Source organism: Hyaena hyaena, unplaced genomic scaffold (assembly GCF_003009895.1).
Source record: "Hyaena hyaena isolate Hyena2069 unplaced genomic scaffold, ASM300989v1 scaffold_1074, whole genome shotgun sequence".
NCBI lineage: Eukaryota > Metazoa > Chordata > Mammalia > Carnivora > Hyaenidae > Hyaena > Hyaena hyaena.
The window spans coordinates 319,463-339,220 of NW_024081711.1; the positions used below are offsets into that span (position 1 = coordinate 319,463).

At 39.3% G+C, this 19,758-nt stretch overlaps 1 protein-coding gene across 3 annotated transcripts in view; it reads right to left on the reverse strand.

Annotated features, from left to right (window-relative positions):
* The window catches only part of LIMS1 (LIM zinc finger domain containing 1), a 161,113-nt gene that overhangs the window by 82,957 nt on the left and 58,398 nt on the right, over positions 1–19,758 (reverse strand). The window contains exon 2 of one of the 3 annotated variants that reach the window (XM_039222205.1): positions 16,423–16,538. The exons of the other annotated variants lie outside the window; for them this stretch is intronic. The gene's annotated coding sequence lies outside the window, so the exon portion shown is untranslated. The remainder of the gene's footprint in view (positions 1–16,422; positions 16,539–19,758) is intronic. 3 annotated transcript variants of the gene reach the window in all.

Sequence of the window (19,758 nt, forward strand, 5' to 3'; positions counted from 1 at the left end):
ACTCTGAACTAGAACTGCCTTTCAACACTGACAAATCTAACCCAGGAAGCTTCTGGATAGCACAGGAACCTGACAGGCACAGAACTCTGAGGATAAGTCCCAGACTATAAACACAGACTAGAAACAGCCAGCCCACATTTTCCATCTTCGAAAATGAAAAGTAGTCATGTTCTAGATGAATACTGTGAATGGGCAATCTGAGGATTTGGAAGAGATCTATGGGGCACTCCCGTACAATCCCCATTAATACACATCTTCTTCCTTGGCCAACTTTCTTCCACTGGTCTGGAAGTAAAGGCCAGTGGAAGAAAGGAGTCAAATTAGTAGTCTTAAATTTAACAAACTCCTGGATTCCTCTGAGTTCTGCAGGTCAAAATTACCAATGCTGCCTTATTTCCTTGCAGAGTATATGTGATGACTCAATGTTTCCATTAGTTCTGGAAAAAAGGGCAAAAATTCTAATGAACACAGGTTTCCTCTATCAGAGCAAGTCTGCTGAAACCATGAAGACTGTTACATGGCAACAAGGGAGGCTCTGGAAGTAACTGAGACAACAGAGCAATGTTAGGAGGGTGTGGGTGCAGGAAGAGGCCCTCAGAATGTGACCAAACCCATTTCAATTCCTTTGAGAGCACTTCACACCACAAACAAATGTTAGTGTTTAAGCCATACAAACCACCTGCTTCTGGTACCTTATAAAGGAGGTTATTCCAAAACATAAACCAATCAATATGTGAGAATAATAAAGAAAAAAAAACCTATGCAGTTTTATTCCCTAATCCTGATATTAAGAAATCCCTGTCAAGGGAAAAAAGCTAACTCCTAAAGCCATATTTGATTGGTCTACACATACTAGAGAAATATATTCTACTGAATAAAAATTCTTAAGATAGAGATGAAATATCTAAACCTTACTGAGATCCATATCATGCAAAGCAAAGGAATTCATCTCTTAGCAAATGCCCCTCTCTGTCACCTGGGGACCCAGCTTCTTCCCTTACATTCACTACAATTTAGGAAAAAATACCTTTGTTAATACCTATGTTTACTGAGTGCTTCCTATGTGCCAGGCATGCTCTGCATGCATTTATCATATTTATTTTCTGCAGTGATCTAATAAAGTAAATAACATTACTATTCCTATTCTAAAAATGCTGAAATTGTGGTAGCAGTATAAGTAATCTGTCCAAGATCATATAGTTTTTATGTGATTAAGAATTTGAAACCTTATGCTTGGTCTTAATCATGCTTTTATCCATTATAATGTGCTGCCCCCTAGCTAGAAAACGGCTATTCTTCTCAACAGAAGAGAGCTTATGATCAGAAATTACTTTAAAATTCAACCAAGGCTAATAAACACAATGTAGTATCCTGGACAGGATGCTGAAATAAGCAAAAAGACACTATGAAGGTAATGTAAGATCTTAACAAGAGAGGAAACTGGGTGAGGGGTATAGACTGAACTCTCTATCTTTGCAACTTTCCCATAAATCTAACATTATTCTAAAATAAAAATTTATTTTAAAAATTCAAAACTATAATTCACATGAAAGAGAGCTAGTATCTCCAAAAAGTAATTATAAGAAAGAAAAATGGGGAAGGGGTTTTCCTCCAAATTTAAGGAAATTTAAGAGACATAACAATCAAACGTATTATTAAAGTATGGCCTTTGTTTAGATCCTGGCTCAAATAAACCAACTGTAAAGGAATATTCTTAGGATAGGTGGTAAAATTTGATCAGGGACTCGGTATTGGTTGATGCCAAAGAATTATCACTCATTTAGTTAGATGTGATACTAGCATGTGTTTGTATAAGAAAATGTCTATATTATCAGAGACTAATTCTGAAGTATATGGAGATCGAATGACCTAATGCCTGGGATTTGCTTTCAAACACTTAAGTAAATTAAGCAAGGAAAAAAGACCCCAATAGCCAAAGCAATCTTGAGAAAGAAGAACAAAGCTGATTTCAAACTATACCACAAAGCTACAGTAATCAAAACAGTATGGTATTGGCATAAAAACAGACACACATTTCAATGGAACAGAATAGAGAGCCCAGAAATAAACCCATGCATTTATGGTCATTGAATTCATGACAAAGGAGCCAAGAACATACAATGGGGAAAGGACAGTGTCCTCAGTAAATGTGCTGAGAGAACTGAACAGTTATATGCAAAGACTGGCACTGGACCACTCTCTTATACCACAGATACGCACGCACAAACACACTAACTCAAAATGGATTAAAGACTTAAACATAAGACCTAAAACCATAAAACTCCTACAAGTAAACACAGACAATAAGCTCCCCCACATCATCTTTGCAATGATTTAAAAAAACTTTTTTAATGTTTATTTATTTTTGAGACAGAGAGAGACAGAGCATGAGCAGGGGAGGGGCAGAGAGAGAGGGAGACACACAATTTGAAGTAGGTTTCAGGCTCTGAGTTGTCAGGGCAGAGTCTGACACGGGGCTTGAACTCACAAACTGTGACACCATAACCCGAGCTGAAGTTGGACGCTTAACTAACTGAGCCACCCAGGGGCCCATGCAATGATTTCTTTTTTTAATTTGAAACCCAAAGTCAAAGGAATGGGAAACAAAATGTGTTTTCTGCACAGCAAAGAAAACCATCAACAAAATTAAAGGGCAACCTACCGAATGGGAGAAAATACTTGGAAACCATACCTCACATGAGGTTTAATATCCAAAACATAAGAATGTGATCACACAAGTCAACAGCAAATATAACAATCTGATTTAAAACTAGGCTGGGGGTAGGGGGAGAAGGCGATGCATCTGGGTGGCTCCATTAAAATTTTTTCAAAAAAAAAAAAATAGAGGATCTAGACATTTTTCCAAAGAAGATCTACAGAAGGTCCAACAGTGCTACTCATCACCAGAGAAATGCAAATCAAAACCAGAGTGAAATACTGTATCACACAAGTTAGAATGGCTAGCTACTAACAAAAAGACAAGAAATAATGAGTGCTGACAAAGATATGGAGAAAAGGGAACTGGAGTACTGTGTACTGGAGATAGGAAGATAAATTGGTGCAGCCACTGTGGAAAACAGTATGGACGTTCCTCAAAAACTTAAAGACAGAACTACCATATGATCTAGCAATTCCACTTCTGGATACTTATTTGAAAGAAACACAAACACTAACTTTAGAAGATATCTGCAACCCCATGTTTACTGCAGCATTATTTACAAAAGCCAAGACATGGAACCAACCAAACTCTTCACTAAGAGAAGAATAAAGAAAATGTAATTTATATACATAAACATATATTCATGTATACACACACACAATGGAGTATCATTCAGCCACAAAAAAGAATGAAATCTTGCTATCTGCAACAACATGGAAGGACTTTAGGGCATTATGCTAAGTGGAATAAGTCAGACAGGGAGAGACAAATATTGTATGGCCTCACTTATATATGGAATCTAAAAAAAAAAACCCAACAACTCATAACAGATTGGTGGTTGCCAGACGTTGGAACTGGTGGGTAGGCAAAACAGGTGAAGGTGATCAAAATGTACAAACTTCTAGTTATAAAATAAATCATGGAAGGTACACTTGGGTGGCTCAGTCTGACTTTGGCTTAGGTAATGATCTCACCACTCAATAATCTGAAGCCCCCTGTCAGGCTCTGTGCTGACAGCTCAGAGCCTAGAGCCTGCTTTGGAATCTGTCTCCTCCTCTCTCTGACTCTCCCATGCTCATCCTCTCTCTCCCTCTCTCAAAAATAAACATTAAAAACAATTTTTTAATAAAAAAAATCATGGGGATGTAACATACAGCATGATGACTGTAGTTAATGATACTGCACTCTATATTTGAAAGTTGCTAAGAGTAGATCTTAACATCCTCCTTACAAGAAAAGAGTCTTGTAACTATCTTAATGGATGTTTAGACTTACTGCAGTAATCATTTCACAGTATATAAACATCAAATTATTATTCTGTATACCTGAAACTAATGTATGTCAATCATATCTCAATTAAAAAAGAGAAAACAGGGGCGCCTGGGTGGCTTAGTCGGTTAGGCGTCCGACTTTCGCTTAGGTGATGATCTCACGGTTCGTGGGTTCGAGCCCCGCGTCGGGCTCTGTGCTGACTGCCAGCTCAGAGCCTGGAGCCTGTTTCGGAGTCTGTGACTCCCTCTCTCTCTAACCCTCCCCTGCTCGCGCTGTCTCTCTCTCTCTCTCTCCTGGAAATAAATAAAAAAAAAAATTAAAAAATTTAAAAAAAAAAAAAAGAGAGAAAACAAGGATATATGAAGCAAATATGGTAATATAGTAACTAAGGGGGGTAATGAGGATATGGTGGTTCATTTCTTCCATTTTTATATTAGAAAATTTTCATACTAAAATTATTTTAACTTACAACAAATTTCAACCAATGGGGATGAAACCAGCATAAGTACCTACCTTCAAGTCAAAGCAAAATAATACCCTGACAGGCACAGGAGAGAGGAGAAAAGAATATTCTAGGTAGAGAAGAAAGAAATGGAACAAAGGCACAAAATGGTGGTAAGCTGACCCAGAGAACAGTGGGTAGCCTCATTTTGTGAAAAAAGAGTCGAGCAGAGGAGTGGGAGGGAGATAAGGCATCAACACAGTCAGGGTCATATTTTGAAGACCTGTCAATGCCAGGCGAGGAAATTTATTGACATGTGATAAAAGGTCACAAATGGTTTGGATTCAGGGTGGACAGGGTTACAGGCCTGGATAGATCCATCTGTGAACAACCAGCTAGGCAGCAAGATGTGCCATGCAAGGACAGAAAGAGAAGACTCCAGAATAGAGGTGGAGCCTTCATGACTTAACAGGTCAAAAGGTTGGTGAGAAAAAACAAAACAAACAAGAAAAGCATGTACACTTAAACAGGATATTCTTTTGCAAACACCTAGCCAGTCAATGCCCCAAACAAGACCACTTCAAACCTATAGCACTTTCAAATCATCCACCCACCTCCTTTCCTGTCAGTCACTCTTGCAGATAACCTTGCCTACCTTAGAGAAAACAGAAGTCATCTGAAAGAAGCCACTTCGACTATCTACAAGCCCTCGTTTTACTATACTTCTTTCAGGATGACTTCCAGTTTCAACAGAATTTAATAAATGGCACAAAATAACGCTGATTCTACATTATTGTCATCTTGTTGTAGTGCTAATTAATGATAATGATGTTTATGGTGTTAATGCTCTATATACTATTTCATGTAATGGTCAGTACACCCTGTGAAACAAGTGCTATCCCTATTTTGCAGAAGTAGAAACCAAGCTCTGTACTTAGCAAGTGACAGCACTGGAATCTGAACGGGAACACCAGCCCCCATGTCCCCAATCTGTAATCACTCTACTGTACTGTCTCTCTAAATGTCTATCATTAAGAAAAAAGATGTAAAAAGTTGTGATCTCTTTAATGGAATACTGTATAGCTACAAGTGAAAAGTAATTCACTAAAGCTACATAAATCCATATAAATTAATCTAAAAAATAATGTTAAGTCAAAACTCTAAGTTTCATAGTAACACAAATAGTATACACGATATACAATCTAAAACAAAATAAATAATCTTATGCACTGTTAAGAATACATTAAATGTGTAATAAAAGTATCAAGACATTTAATACAAGTTTAGGAAAATGGTTTCCTCATGGAGGAAAAGTAGAGGGGAAGATAATTGAAACAGGAAAGTATACCAAAAAATTTCAATTATATGTGTTTTTTAAATTATTTTTTGATGTTTTTTAAATTCTTAAATTTTTATTTATTTGAGAGAAAGTGTGGGGGGGGGGGAGAGGCAGAAAAAGGGGAAGAGAGAGCGAATCTCAAGAAGGCTCCCACTATCAATGCAGAGCCTGATTCATGGCTTGAACTCACCAACCATGAAATCATGACCTGAGCCAAAATCAAGAGTCAAGACACTTAATTAATAGTCTGAGCCATGCAGGTGCCCTTCAACTATATTTGTGTTTTCTTTCTTAAGATACGTGATAGGCATTTGAAGCCTCCTTCTACTAAATCCTATACCATCTTTTCTTTTCTTTTTTTTTCTTTTCTTTTCTAATGAAAAAAGAAGGATGAAAATACAGAGCAGACATTTGCTTACAGCATATTTGGAAGTCCACAAATTTCAAAGCACTGCTTCTGCCATCATGTGGCTCCTAAAGATATTACATGTACACAATTTTCAGAAAATGAAAGTTTAAAAAGAGGCATTGTTAATTCGCAGGTACAAGATCATATGGATGTAACCCACAGAGAAGCCTGAGTAAGCTACCCACTTGATATATAACCATTATTAAAAACATTTTACCACTTCTAAAAATAACAAAACAGAAAGCATAAAACATTATGTTAGATGCCAAAGAGTAACACCAGACCCCTATCTTACACCATTCACCAATATTAACTTGAAATGGATTAAGGACTTACATGCAAGACCTGTAACTATAAAACTCATAGGAGAAAACACAGCAGAAAAGCAACTTAACATCTGTCTTGATAGTGATTTTTCAGATAAGTCACCTATAGCACAAGTGACAAAAGCAAAAATCAGTAAGTGGGACTACATCAAACTAAAGAACTCCTGCACAGCAGAAGGAGCAATCAACAAAATGAAAAGGCAACCTACCGAATGGAAGAAAATATTTCCAAATCATGCATTTGGAACAGGTTAACTAAGAACAGGTTAATTTATAAGGAACTCATACAAAAGTTATAAGGAACTCCAACATTTTTAAGGAACTCATACAATTCAATAACCAAAACACAAACAACCTGACTAAAAAATGGGCAGAGGCCATGAACAGATTTTCCAAAGATGTAAAAACAGCCAACAAGTTCATGAAATGTGCTCAACCAAACTCTCGAAGTCATCCTCAGCAACTTCTTTCTCACCAACCCACTCACCAAAAGCAGTTGATTTAATGCATGAGATGTCATCTCTAGTTCACTCTTCATTTATATTTACATGTCTAAGGCCCTTCCCATGTCCTGCATACCCAGCTGATGACCCCATCCTCACTCTCCCTTCCTTAAGAGGTTGGGTTCAGAGTCAACCAGCCTTGAACTCAGATCCCAGTTTTGATAATTACTAGCTACTTTCTTCTTAAGTTTATTTATTTATTCTGAAAGAGAGAGAGAGGAGAGAGAGAATCCCAAGAAGGCTCAGTGCCACCAGCACAGAGCCCGATGTGGGGCTTGAACTCATGAAGACACAAAATCATGACCCTAGCTGAAACCAAGAGTTAGACACTTAACTCAATGAACAACCCAGGCCCCCCATTCTTCTTTTTTAAAAATGTTTATTTCTTCATTTTGAGAGAGAGAGAGAATCCCAAGAAGACTCCAAACTGTCAGCACCAAGCCCCACGTGGGGCATGATCTCACAAACAATGATGACCTGAGCCAAAATCAAGAGTCGACACTTAACCCACTGAGACTCTTTTATTTCTTTTTCTTTTTCCAAAATTTTAACGTTTATTTATTTTTGAGAGAAAAAGAGAGAGACCAACTGAGTGCAAGTGGGGGAGGGGCAGAGAGAGAGGGAGACATAATCTGAAGCAGGTTCCAGGCTCTGAACTGTCAGCACAGAGCCTCATGCAGGGCTTGAACGCACAAACTGTGAGATCATGACCTGAGCTGAAGTCAGATGTTTAATGGACCGAGCCACCCTGGTGGCCCACTTTTATTTCTAAAAAGAGAATTGTTATAGCCATACCCCACACAGCTCCTATGAAAAGCACATGGGTTAATGGAGGTCAAAGTGTGGGAGGAGTAATGGAAACCTCACTGAAAATGGCAGGAAGCCCTGAAGGGGGAGCTCTCACTAATGCACCATCACCACTCATAACCACCAGGAAGAAGGAAAGTAATTGTTAATCTTGACAAGGAAGGGCACTTTTCCCACAGGAATTTTATCTCTGGCTTTTAAGAAAAAGTAGGACAATCCCTTCCTGCTCCAGAAAAAAATCACAGTCTCAAACTCCTGTTCTTCCCCAGTGAACTTTTGTTCACAACAATCCTCCCCAATTTCCCCTTAACACCTAGTAAAAGCGACCTTCCCTTTTTCCTTTTGGACTTACCTGTGGTTTGCCATAGTTTACTTGTCCCAAATTGCAGTTCCTCTGCTATTCCCAAATAAACTCTTTTTTTTTCCCTAGGAAAATAACTGGCTATTTTAAAGGTTGACAAGTGGCACATAGTGTTAATTATAAAATAAATATCACCATTATCATCAATATTTCTCCTTTCCCTTACTGCCATCAAAGTTTTTCTTAATGCAAATCTGATCATACTGTGTCTCAGTTTAGAAGATGTCTATAGATGTCTATTTTATATGGGATACAGTTTAAAGACTTTGGTATAACATATGAGACACATGTAGGAGTGCTGACAATACTGACATCATCCTTTGGCCCTCTATCATGTTGATGTTCAACTGATGACCTCTTTGGGGGCGATATGTTCCAGACCCCTTGGAGACTAACGTGCATATCTTAGAAATGTCTGCCATGGCTGGGATGGGTGAGGCTTGTTTTAGCATCTCTGTTAGAGATAACATAGCCCTTGATGCCCAGGTAGTGCCATAAGATCTAATTAAAGGTTAGCTGTCAGGTGCATACAAGCCCTTTGAGGTGTGTGCAAACCCTTTAATCTCACCATAGTGCCCTGCTGCATGTCCCCTTGTTCTATAAAATCTGCGGACTAAGATCCGGACTTTATGGAAAATAACTATGCAGCTGCCATGAATTGTCTTCTGCCCCATCCTCCCCAGCCTCCCCCTCCCCCCCCCGCCCCACCTTCAGTAAATTACCCTGAATAAAAGTCTATAAACTGTATGGAGTCACCTGCCTCCTTTTCTGGTCTCAAAGTGCCTTTTCAGTTGGGGTAACACTTTACTGTCCCTTCCCCATCTTCTAACGACATAACCCTTCACAATGTACTTACCTTTCTGGCCTCATTTTCAGACACTTTTCCCCCTTCCAACTGTGAATCCCCTTCCCACCATGAGCCTCCTTCCCTAACCACTGTTCCCCTAACTTAGCACACCCTTTTGTGTGCCCACAAGGACAGGCAGGGGAGAGGCAAAGGAGCCAGTGGGTTATACTATACTTCCATAAAGCTTCCACCACAGCAAGGAATGATCACATCCCTACCCTGCAGCTCTGGTACCCAAGTGCCCCACAGAGGAAAGGCTGCACCAAGCTCCTAAGGCCTCCCACTGGTTTTTCTGCCATTCTATTACATGGCCACCAGCAAGTTTTCTGCAAAGACTTCACTTTCCTTGCTTTTACATCAAAGACAGTACGTTTGTTTACTTCACAATCTTTCTGTAAGAATTAAATAGCATATTAATTAGAAACAGAGTGGGAAAAATAATTACTATAGCAATGTCGGTCACTGAATGGCGTGACCTCAGTATACTACTACTGGGTCAGAGAGAAGTCCAGAGTATCAGAGGTCAAAAGTGTCTGTAGTAGAGAGTGTAGACCCCCTATACAATTCCTTAAGCATGTTTTAAGGCACTACTGAAGTACATGTAAGGAGATTATTCCTTGTTCCTTAATCTTTGCTCCAACAGAACTATTCCAACATGAGCCTCCCACCATCCATAGATGCCTAAGGCCATCCCCAAGCCTCCAGGCCTTATGTGACATCTGCTATAGGTAGAAATATCTGCTTTGATTTAAATTATGGGTCAAAAATATCCCCCTTGGTTTATAGAATTCAAAAATGAGGCTTTAATCCCTATCAAAATTTCAATAATGTTTTTCTGCAGAAATAGAAAAGAAATCCATCCTAAAATCCATATGAAATTCCAGGAGATCCCAGAAAGCCAAATCAATCTTGAAAGAAACAAAGTTGGAGGTCTCACATTGATTTCAAAACTTACTATAAAGTTCCAATATCAAACAGTGTGGAACTAGCATAAAGACAGACACACAGTCCAATGGTACAGAACTAAGAGACTAGAAATAAAACCTCACAAATATGGTCAAATGATTTTAGACAAGGGTGTCAAGACCATCCAATGGGGAGAGTCTTTTCAACAAATGGTAGCAGGAAAATTTATATCCAGAAGCAAAACAATAGAGTTGAACTCTTAATCTTACACCATATACAGAAATTAACTCCAAATGGGTCAATTAAAACTCTTAGAAGAAAACATATGGTAAAAGCTTCATGACGTTAAATTTGGCAATGATTTCTTGGATAGGACACCAAAAGCAGAGGCAACAAAAGTAAAAATAGACAACTGGAACTTCATCAACATTAAAAACTTCTGTGCATCATACACAGAGGAAGGAGGCCACGAGAACGAAGGCAGGGATGGTAGTGATGCTTCTACAAGCCAAGGATGCTAAATTGCCAGTAAACCCCCCAGGAGATAGGGGGGAGACATGAAACAGATTCTCCCCCACAACTTCTGAGGAGGAACCAGCCCAGCCAACAACCTGATCTCAGACACCTGGCCTCCAGAACTAAGAGACAATAAATGCTGTTGGTTAACTCCTCAAAACAAAAAACAAAAAGCACACACAAAACACACACACACACACACACACACACACACACACATCCACAAAAAAACCCTTCTGGCACCAAAGGACATAATCAAACAGTTAAAAAACAACTCACAGAATGGGAGAAAATGTTTGCAAATTATATATTTGATAAGGAGTTAATATCCACATCTATAAATATATAAAGAACTCATACAAATCAACCGCAACTGAAAAAGCAACCAGATTAAAAAGTGGGCAAGAGACTTGAATAGACTTTTCTCCAAAGAAGATATACAAATGGCCAATAAGTGCATGAAAGGATACTCAATACCATTAGTCATTAGAATAATGTGGATCAAAATAAAAATGAAATTAAAAAAAGAAAAAGAGAAAGAAAGAAGGAAAATAACAAATGTTGAGGATGTGGAGATACTGGAACCCTTCTGCAATGTCAGTGGGAATATAAAATGGTGTAGTCACTAGGAAAACCAGTATGGTCATGCTCAAAAAATAACAGTTACTATGTGACCCAATAATTCTACCTCTGGGTATATCTAAAAGAACTGAAAACAGGGACTCCAAGAGATGTCTGTAGACACATGTTCACATCAGCATTATTCATGACAGCCAAGGAAAAAGTGGAAGCAACACAAACATCTGGTGACAAATGAATAAACAAAATGTGATATATACATACAATTAAATATTATTCAGCCTCAAAAAGCAAGGTAATTCTGAGAAATACAACACTAATGAGCCTTATAGACTGATACAAGCCAGTCCCAAAAAGACAAATACTTATTATTATTAAACTTAGCATGAGGTATCTGAAGTAGCCAAATCCATAGAGAAAGTAGAATGGTGGGTGCCAGGAGCTGGGGATGGAGGGAAATGGGGAGTTAAGAGTTTTAGTTCTGCAAGAAGAAAAGAGTTCTGGAGATGGTAGCACAATGTTCATGCAGTTAACATCACTGAACTATATACACTTAAAAATGTATTTTGCCTTGGAGGCCTCCAGGTGGCTCAGTCAGTTGAGCGTCCAGCTCTTGATTACAGCTCAGGTCATGATTCCAGGGTCACAGAATCAAGCCCCACATCAGGCTGAGAGTGGAGCCTGCTTAAGATTCATTCTCTCCTTCTTCCTCTGCCCCTCTCCCCTGCTTGTGTGCTCTCTCTCTAAAATTAAAAAAAAAAAAGGTATTTCACTATTATTTTAAAACATGAGTCTCAAAGCTGCAAAGTGAAGGACCTGAATGATTGTGAAGGATTCTAATTCATCCTTTTCATTTCTCACGTTTAGGAAAAGAATTAAAGAAAAAGAATTAAAGTCCGAGAGGGAAGAGAACTGAGAGCAGGACCCTAGTACACAGCTTACCACCAAACAATAAAAATAAGTAAATATAAGAGGAAAAGACAGAAGACATGGTTAAGTGGAACAAACACCACAAAGTAGGTGGCACAATCACAGGAAGAGGATGAAGGGGAAATTCCAAGAACATTTTAAAGTAATTCCTGTTTTGCTGCAATAGAAGTCTGAAACTATCATTTATCTTGCTCTGGGTAGAGCTGAAGACGGTGCAAATTCCCATATAAGGTAGTTTGTTCATGGTTATTTCCTCAGGCAGACATTACAGCTCCCATCTGAAAAAGGCATTAGGCCTTTGGAAGAAGAGATTCTTTTGTCAACACCACACATATATACATTGAAAGCCGTGGTTCCAGTCTTAATGGTTAGTACATTCGCCAAGAGGTGTCATACCTCTGGCTAAACATGGTTCAGCATCTAGCACTCAATGCCACAGTTTTCCTGTGGTTGTTACTGGCAGTAGTGATAAAGACTGGTGTGACTTTACTGCTGTCCATAAATGGCCCTTCAGTTCGTAATATGTCTTAGATAATATGGTAATGTCTTTACTTTCTTTTTTACTTTTTTAAAGATTTTATTTTTATGTAATCTCTATACCCAACATGGGGCCTGAACTTACAACCCCAAGATTAAGAGTCACATGCTCCACTGACGGGAGCCAACCAAGCGCCCCATGTCATTACTTTCTTAATTAAAAACATTATTTTTTACTTTGTTAATTTAATAGTTTAAATTTTTATTGAAATATAGTTTAGACACAGTTTCATTAGTTTACATTAGTTTCCAATGTACAACACAGTGACTCCATAACTCCGTACTTTGTGCTCTGCATCTTTCCTTTCCTTTGAAGAACAGTCCTGCCTTCCATGTACGGTCCCTTTCTTCCATGTTTTTCCATTTTAGGGGCAATAAATGTTCCTGCCCCATTTTAATACCTCCTGCCCCACTAATGTTCTTCTGCCCCATCTTAATACCTCCCAATGACTTCAAGGCAAAGCCTCTACCTTTGATTTTTCAGGATGAGTCTCAATGCCTTTTTCTTGGACCTCTGCTCATTTGGTAGCCACATGCAGCAACTTGAAATGTGGCTAAGTTAAGATGTGCTTTAAGTGTAAAACGGGCCGGGGATGTCAAAGATTTAGTTCACAAAAATGTAAACTACCTCAACAGTTTTTAATATGTTACATATGTATATAGCTTGGACAACAGCTTGGCATACGGAGTTAAAGAAAATATATTATTAAAATTAATTTCTTCACCTGTTTCTTTTTGCACATGGCTGGTAGAAAAGTTTAAACCACACATGTGATGTGGCTCATATGTTTACTGGATAGGACCAATCTAGGATTACTGAAAAAGAAATGTATCCCAGAAAATAAGGGGCAGTCGTAGCCTGGACTAGAATCCTGGCTCTATCTCTTATTAGCCAGGGCAGATTTCTTCACCTGCAGGTTAGATTCTCCATTTATAAATGCAGGCATAATAAAACCTCCTCGATGTTTCAATGGCTTCAATAGAAGGAAAACATTTAAGCACTTAGCAGCATAAAATGCATTTTCAATAAATGTTACTTCCCCTTCTTGGAGTCTTAGAAACTCTGTGGATACGTTTAGCTGCTGATTTAGTTATCTGGGGGTTAGTCATAGAAAGTCTGGATCACAAGAGTCTTTTTTCCTTCCTTTCCACTCTAATTACTTCCACAAAATCACCTTTACCAGGCAGGGATATGAGGCGGCTTCTAGCAAAATCTGTCCCCTTCCTGACACCTGCATTATCTATTCCCATCATTTGTTTATCTGTCATATTTGTCCCTTCACCTCTCCACTGGTACGCGCATTAACAAATCATTAAGACTCATGTCAAAATTCTGGCTACTATTCACTTTCTCCTTAGGACCGTTATCAATAGCTCATTGCTACTGCCTAAATTTATTTGTTTTTAAAATTTTCTCTCATATTCTCATTCTCTCTCTCTCTCTCAAAAGTAAATGAGTGGAGAAGGGGTAGAGAGAGAAGACACAATCTGAAGCAGGCTTCAGGCCCTGAGCTGTCATCACAGAGCCCAACGTGGGGCTTAAACCCACGAACTGTGAGATCATAACTTGAGCCAAAGTGTACACTTAACTGACTGAACCACCCATGCACTCAGCTACTGCATAAATTTAAATGTAGCTTTGTTATAATTTTAGCCACTTCATGTGTGTGCACTCCATTCTCCTAAGATGCATTGATACATCCTTTATTTCCCTCTAGTGTCTCGTCAGATACACAATGAATGAAGACCTTTATAATGGTCTTAGAAAGAAGTAAAATCAAACTGAATATTGACTTTTGATTACTGACCAGGCCAATCAGGATTACAGGGAATGAAAAGCAATTTCTCTAAGAAATCACACGAGATTTGGCAGTCTGGAGTTTATTTCTGGCTGATCTGTCTGTGAAAAAAATTTTTTATGATTTCCTCCAAACTGCTGCTAACAGTGTGCTGAGCTGGTAACCCTGAAGACTGAATTCCCCTCTTGGATGATGCTATTTTCTTATTTTCCACCTGACTTTTCCCAAATACTCGCCATTATTTATTATAAATGCCAATCCTTTTGAAAGTCTGGCTGAAAGAAGTTTATTATGCATCAATGCAACTTAGTCTCTGGATCTCATTCTACCTCTAGGACCCCTTCCACAAGAGGACAACTCCAGGTCCTGGTGGGGCTGGGGGAAAGAGAAGAAGGACCAGCTTCTGACAGATTTCCTCCCTTTAGAAAAGAAGGAAGACAGTGACAGAATCAGAGGGGGAAAGGGAAGAAAACAAAAGAGGAGGGGAGCAGATTTAAGAAAGAAAAAAGCAAAAGAGAGAGAGGAAAATCTCTGCAGTAGTAGTCAGGTAATGGGAGTTCTCCAAGTCCATCCTCCACAATGCAATGTTACCATATCCCTTCCCTTAAAAATCACTCAAAACTTTTTATCATATTCAAGACCAGTAATCTATGCGCACTCCCTACCACTCTTACCTTGCAAACACATCTTACTACCTGGCACATTAGATGCCTTTTGAATCTCTTTCATTCACTGTATACTCATTTATTGAGCACTTTAGCTGTAGGCACTGGAGATACAGGAGGGAACATGGAAGACAAAGCCCCTGCTTGATCGATTTTATGGTCTGGTGGAAAGGGGCAGTAAAGATACGGCATCTGAAAGAAAGAGGAAACCAAAGAAAGGGCGCATATCAAATATGCCCTTGCAGACCAGAATAAGGATTCCAGGTTCCACTTAGGTGAGGTGAAAAGGCAATGGGAGGATTCTGAACAGAGCAGTAAAACTGATGTGCAAACCTTTGCTCAGGATGTCACCAACTCTGGCTAGAAGAATCTCTTTCCCCATCATTGTTTAAATGCTGAAATTTACTCATTCTTCAAAGCCCAACTTAAGAATCAACTAAATGGTGCTGGTCCCTGAGAATTACAGGTCACTCCTACTTTTGGTTATCCTCCCAAACTTGACAATACTCATGTTGGTCAGATTATGCTTGGTTATTTGTGCGCAATTTTTTTACACTTGTATGTATATTTATCCTAAGTATCTTTTTCATTTTTTTTACTCTGTGAGCCATCACACTGCATTGTTGTTGCAAGGCAGTTAATCTGAAGTTAATTCCTATTAACTTGCAAGACCCAAAGCAAAGTGATCATCCTTTTTTTAACTTTTTATTTCTTGTCAGTGAAAAAAATAATCCTGTTCTCCTAATACTATAACTATTGCATATTTCATGACTGTGTATTTATAAAAAATATATCTATAAATATATAACATATACAAAATAAGAAAGTTCCTTATATATCACCCCTTTTATACCACCCCTATGTTCCTCTCAAGGTTATCATGCTCCTGGAGATTGACTGCAAAATAAATGTTTTCATAAAAACATTTAAATCTCTAAGGAAGTAGTACACTGTATAAAGCAGATCATGTGTAAGGCACAAGATCCTTTTGCGGTGAATAATCACTTCTCAATAAATGTTTTACAAATGTAGCTTTGGTACACTAAGATTGCTTTAAAAATGGCCTGCTGATTTTACAGACTTATATAGGTTAACAAATAAATAACTCAAGTAGTTATAGTTGCTTTTTCCATACCATGGCAAGACAGATATTCACTAACCATAATGCTAAACAATATATAATTATTTATTTATTTTAAGACCCTACACAGAATTTGGTTTAAAAATATTTAATGTAATAAAATGACAAAAAGCATTACTAAGTTGTTTTATACTCTATACCTCTGCAGGACCATAAACTATGCGGCACTAAACATTACCAAGACTATTAATGTTTTCTCTGCAAATATAAGGGTATATAGCCTCCCTTCCTCACCCACTTTAAAACCAATAAAATATAAAGTTGCTTTTACAAATACTCAGTGATTAAATATGCACCCACAGGAAGTTAGAACCACAACCAATACACTTTGCAGCAGTGAAAAGAAAAATTTAATTAGCAAGGCTAAAAGCTACTACAACTTACCCAAGACTGCTCCTGTTACTGGATATGCAAGTTTAGATGAATATCTTTTCAATGAATGTCTTCTCTCAGACTTCCATTCCTCTGTCTTAATCACCTTAAGACACACAGCCTCACCTCTGCAAAAGCAAGTCGATATGCCAAGCACTTTACCTCATGTGCCTCTACACTCCCTTCTTCTCACTTCAAGAATAAAGAATCTCTTTTCTGGTACTTCTGCTCTTATTTTCACTTATTTATCAGGGTCTGGGCAACCAGTTCCAGATTACAGTGAATTATCTTTAAAAGCTCCTGTTTCCTATACTATATAGTACTTCCTCATCTCAATTTTGTGTCTGTTGCCTCGAGCTATAGTTAAGCCAATGAAACCAAGTTGAGGGCTTTTTTTTTCTGCAGTCAAGTCATGTGACATGGCATGTTACACGATAACCCCAAAGTTCTGAAGCAATAAGGCAACACCCCTAAATGTCATAACTCATATCCTGTTGAGTTGTTTTATGTACCTTACTAAGAAATTCATCCACAAATTTATTGAAAGCACTTGCAATGTGCAGAAAATATTTAGAAGAACAAACAATAATTAGTATAGAAAGAGGTGGAGCTTTCATCAAAAGATATTCTCCACCCTTTTGGATCTTGACAGTATCTACATGTTTGAATTAACAGAGCTTCTTCTAAGTCTCCTCTGAGGCTTTACCATGTCGATGTCGAGCGGCTGGTCTATTTTGTCCCCTTGTAGCTCAGCCCAGTTTAGAGACAGGCAGGCCAAACTCCGGCAGGCTGAGGAGGGGAAACAGCCTTCTGTCCCAGATATCCCTGACACACACAGTGCCGAGAAGGAGCAGAGCCAATGCTAATGAGGCCTCACACATCTGACTGAGTCACCTCGCAGGACTCCTGAGTGCCAAGTTTCCATTGAAGAATAATAAAGGGATCTTTGGTAGAGATGGAGGAACTCAGGAGCATTTAATGCAGGTTTCCGCCTCCATGAATGAAGACTTTCTTGCCCTGATTCATTGAGAATATTACAAGAAAGTCCCTTAAAATTTTTCTTTATTATAAAGCAGCCATTTTATGAATGATTTCTTGGTTATAGGACCTGAGGTTAATCTTTAAAAACAAGAGAACAACTCCTCACTTTTGCCTGTTATGCCAACAATGGAGACTTGGTACTTGGCAGCATTGAGAGATGGCGATTGTAAGTAGAAGGGCAGATGTGCCAGGCACCCTGGTGGGCCATCTACTCTACAGGGAAGCAGTCTGATGTCTGGAAGGGTGAAAGAGCTCACCTAAGACAAGCTACAGGCAGAGGGAGTCCTAAGGGCTCTGGCCCAGCACCCCTGGGGGCACCTCATAGGCTCCACCTCCACGGCTCACTCTAAAACCGGACAGTCAGAGCTGGGCTTGGACTTCAAAGACAATACCAAACGCCGTACAACTCCAGCCAGAGGACTTTTCTGGCCTTGATTTACTTACTTTGTTTTGTGGGGTGTAAGCGGGATGTAGAAGGAAGCTGGAAGTACAAAGGCTGTTTGTGGGTGAGAAGAGGCCCCCCCCACCCCCATTCCCCCGAGGGATGGTACTATATTGCAGATATAAACCTTGGAAAGCAGCCACCATCTCTCCTGGGAGAAGTAAAATAGAACGGAAGTTTTCTGAGCTAAATTCCCAGCATACGGAATTCTCTTCAAGAAAGTAACTTATGTTATTGCAATTAAAATCTAGAGAGGCAAACATCTGCCATTTCTTTGTGTCCCAATTCTTTACTGATCACCATGCACTGTGAAGGAAACAGACTGGGTTTTGTAATGAACAAAGGGGGCACACATGTTTAGGGAGGTGACTAAGAGAAGTCTATCTTGAGTCCTCCTAGCTATTATCTCATCCCCTCCTCCTCTCTTCAGACTAATTTTTCTAGGCAAGAGCAAATCCACAACATGTTTTTCAATCCTTATTTTACATTAGACATTTATAAACAGTGCTCTCCTGGAAATTTTCCACTCAAAACCCTTGGTCTCTAGGCCACTACCCTGTCCTTCTCATCACCCCATCACCGTCCCCTCTGTAGGATCTCTTTTCTTTTCCTGCCTTATGGATGTGGCAACTTCCCTAATTCATACCCTGGCTCCCTGCTTGTCTCAGTATGAACATTCTCCCTGATGACTTCACTATCTCTCATGGCTCCACTATTTTCTCCACGTCAGCAACACTGGCCAGACCTTTCTCTTGAACCCGAGGTCATGCATCAAATTGTCTTCCAGCTGCTTTCACAGAGACACCCTAACTCAAGATGACTAAATAAACCGCTCACCGCCTCCCTGCCATGCCCGTTGCTGGCTCTTCCTTTTATATGTGCTCTTAGGTACAGCAACATTACCCAACCAGTCACCCAAGTTAGGAATCTCCCAGTCACCCCTGCCTTCTTACCTTCAAACCATCCCCTTCTGCTAATTTAACTCCTAATTCATTTTTTTATATTTGTCCCTCTGCCTGACTTCACTCTCATAGCCCTGTTACCATCCTAGCCCTCATGATCACACACTTGGTCTGCAGCCGCAGCCTCCTAACTAATTCTCTACCTTTAACCAATAACAGGAGACTCAGTCAGCAAGCGATCTAAAGAGCCACGTGTCTCTCCGGAACTTGCTTCAACTCTGCAATGGCTCTCTGGCACACTGAGCACAAAGGTAAACCTCTTAAAGAAGAATACAAACCCAATATGCCCTGGCCTGCCAAGCTCCTCCAATCCTTATCTCTGGATACTCCCTGCTACTCACTTCATGCAGCCTAGCTGTGACACATGCCGTGCAGGCCCTCATCTCAATGGTGCTGCTTATGTTGGCCCTCAGCCTGGAAGAGCTTTCCATCTTCCTCTTGCTAATTTTAACATCCTTGTACAACTGAAGTGAAACATCAGATCTGAAGTGAAACATCAGATCCTCAACCCCTCTCCAGTCCCATTCTCCTATCTGCATCAGGCACTCCTCCTCAGGTCTCCCATGAGTCCCTCTCTTGTAAGAGCTTCTTTTTCTAACTCAAGTTAGGGCAGGAACAAGGTTCCTGCTCATCTTATGCCCTTCCTGTCTATGGCTGCCATATACTAGGCATTCAATAAAAGTTTAAACTGAGCCTGTAAGAGAGATAGTCACTCTCATCTTACAGATAAGGAAAATGATGCTCAGAGAGGTTACGTGGTTTCTTAAAAATCATCCATGGAGAAGTCTAAGAGGGAAACTTAGAATGCAAAAATGTATTAGCTAAATTGAAGTCTTTTTCTTAAAAGCAGAAAACCTCTCACACCTACGCATGGTGAGGTTAAAGCAGGGAATGTGTCTAGGT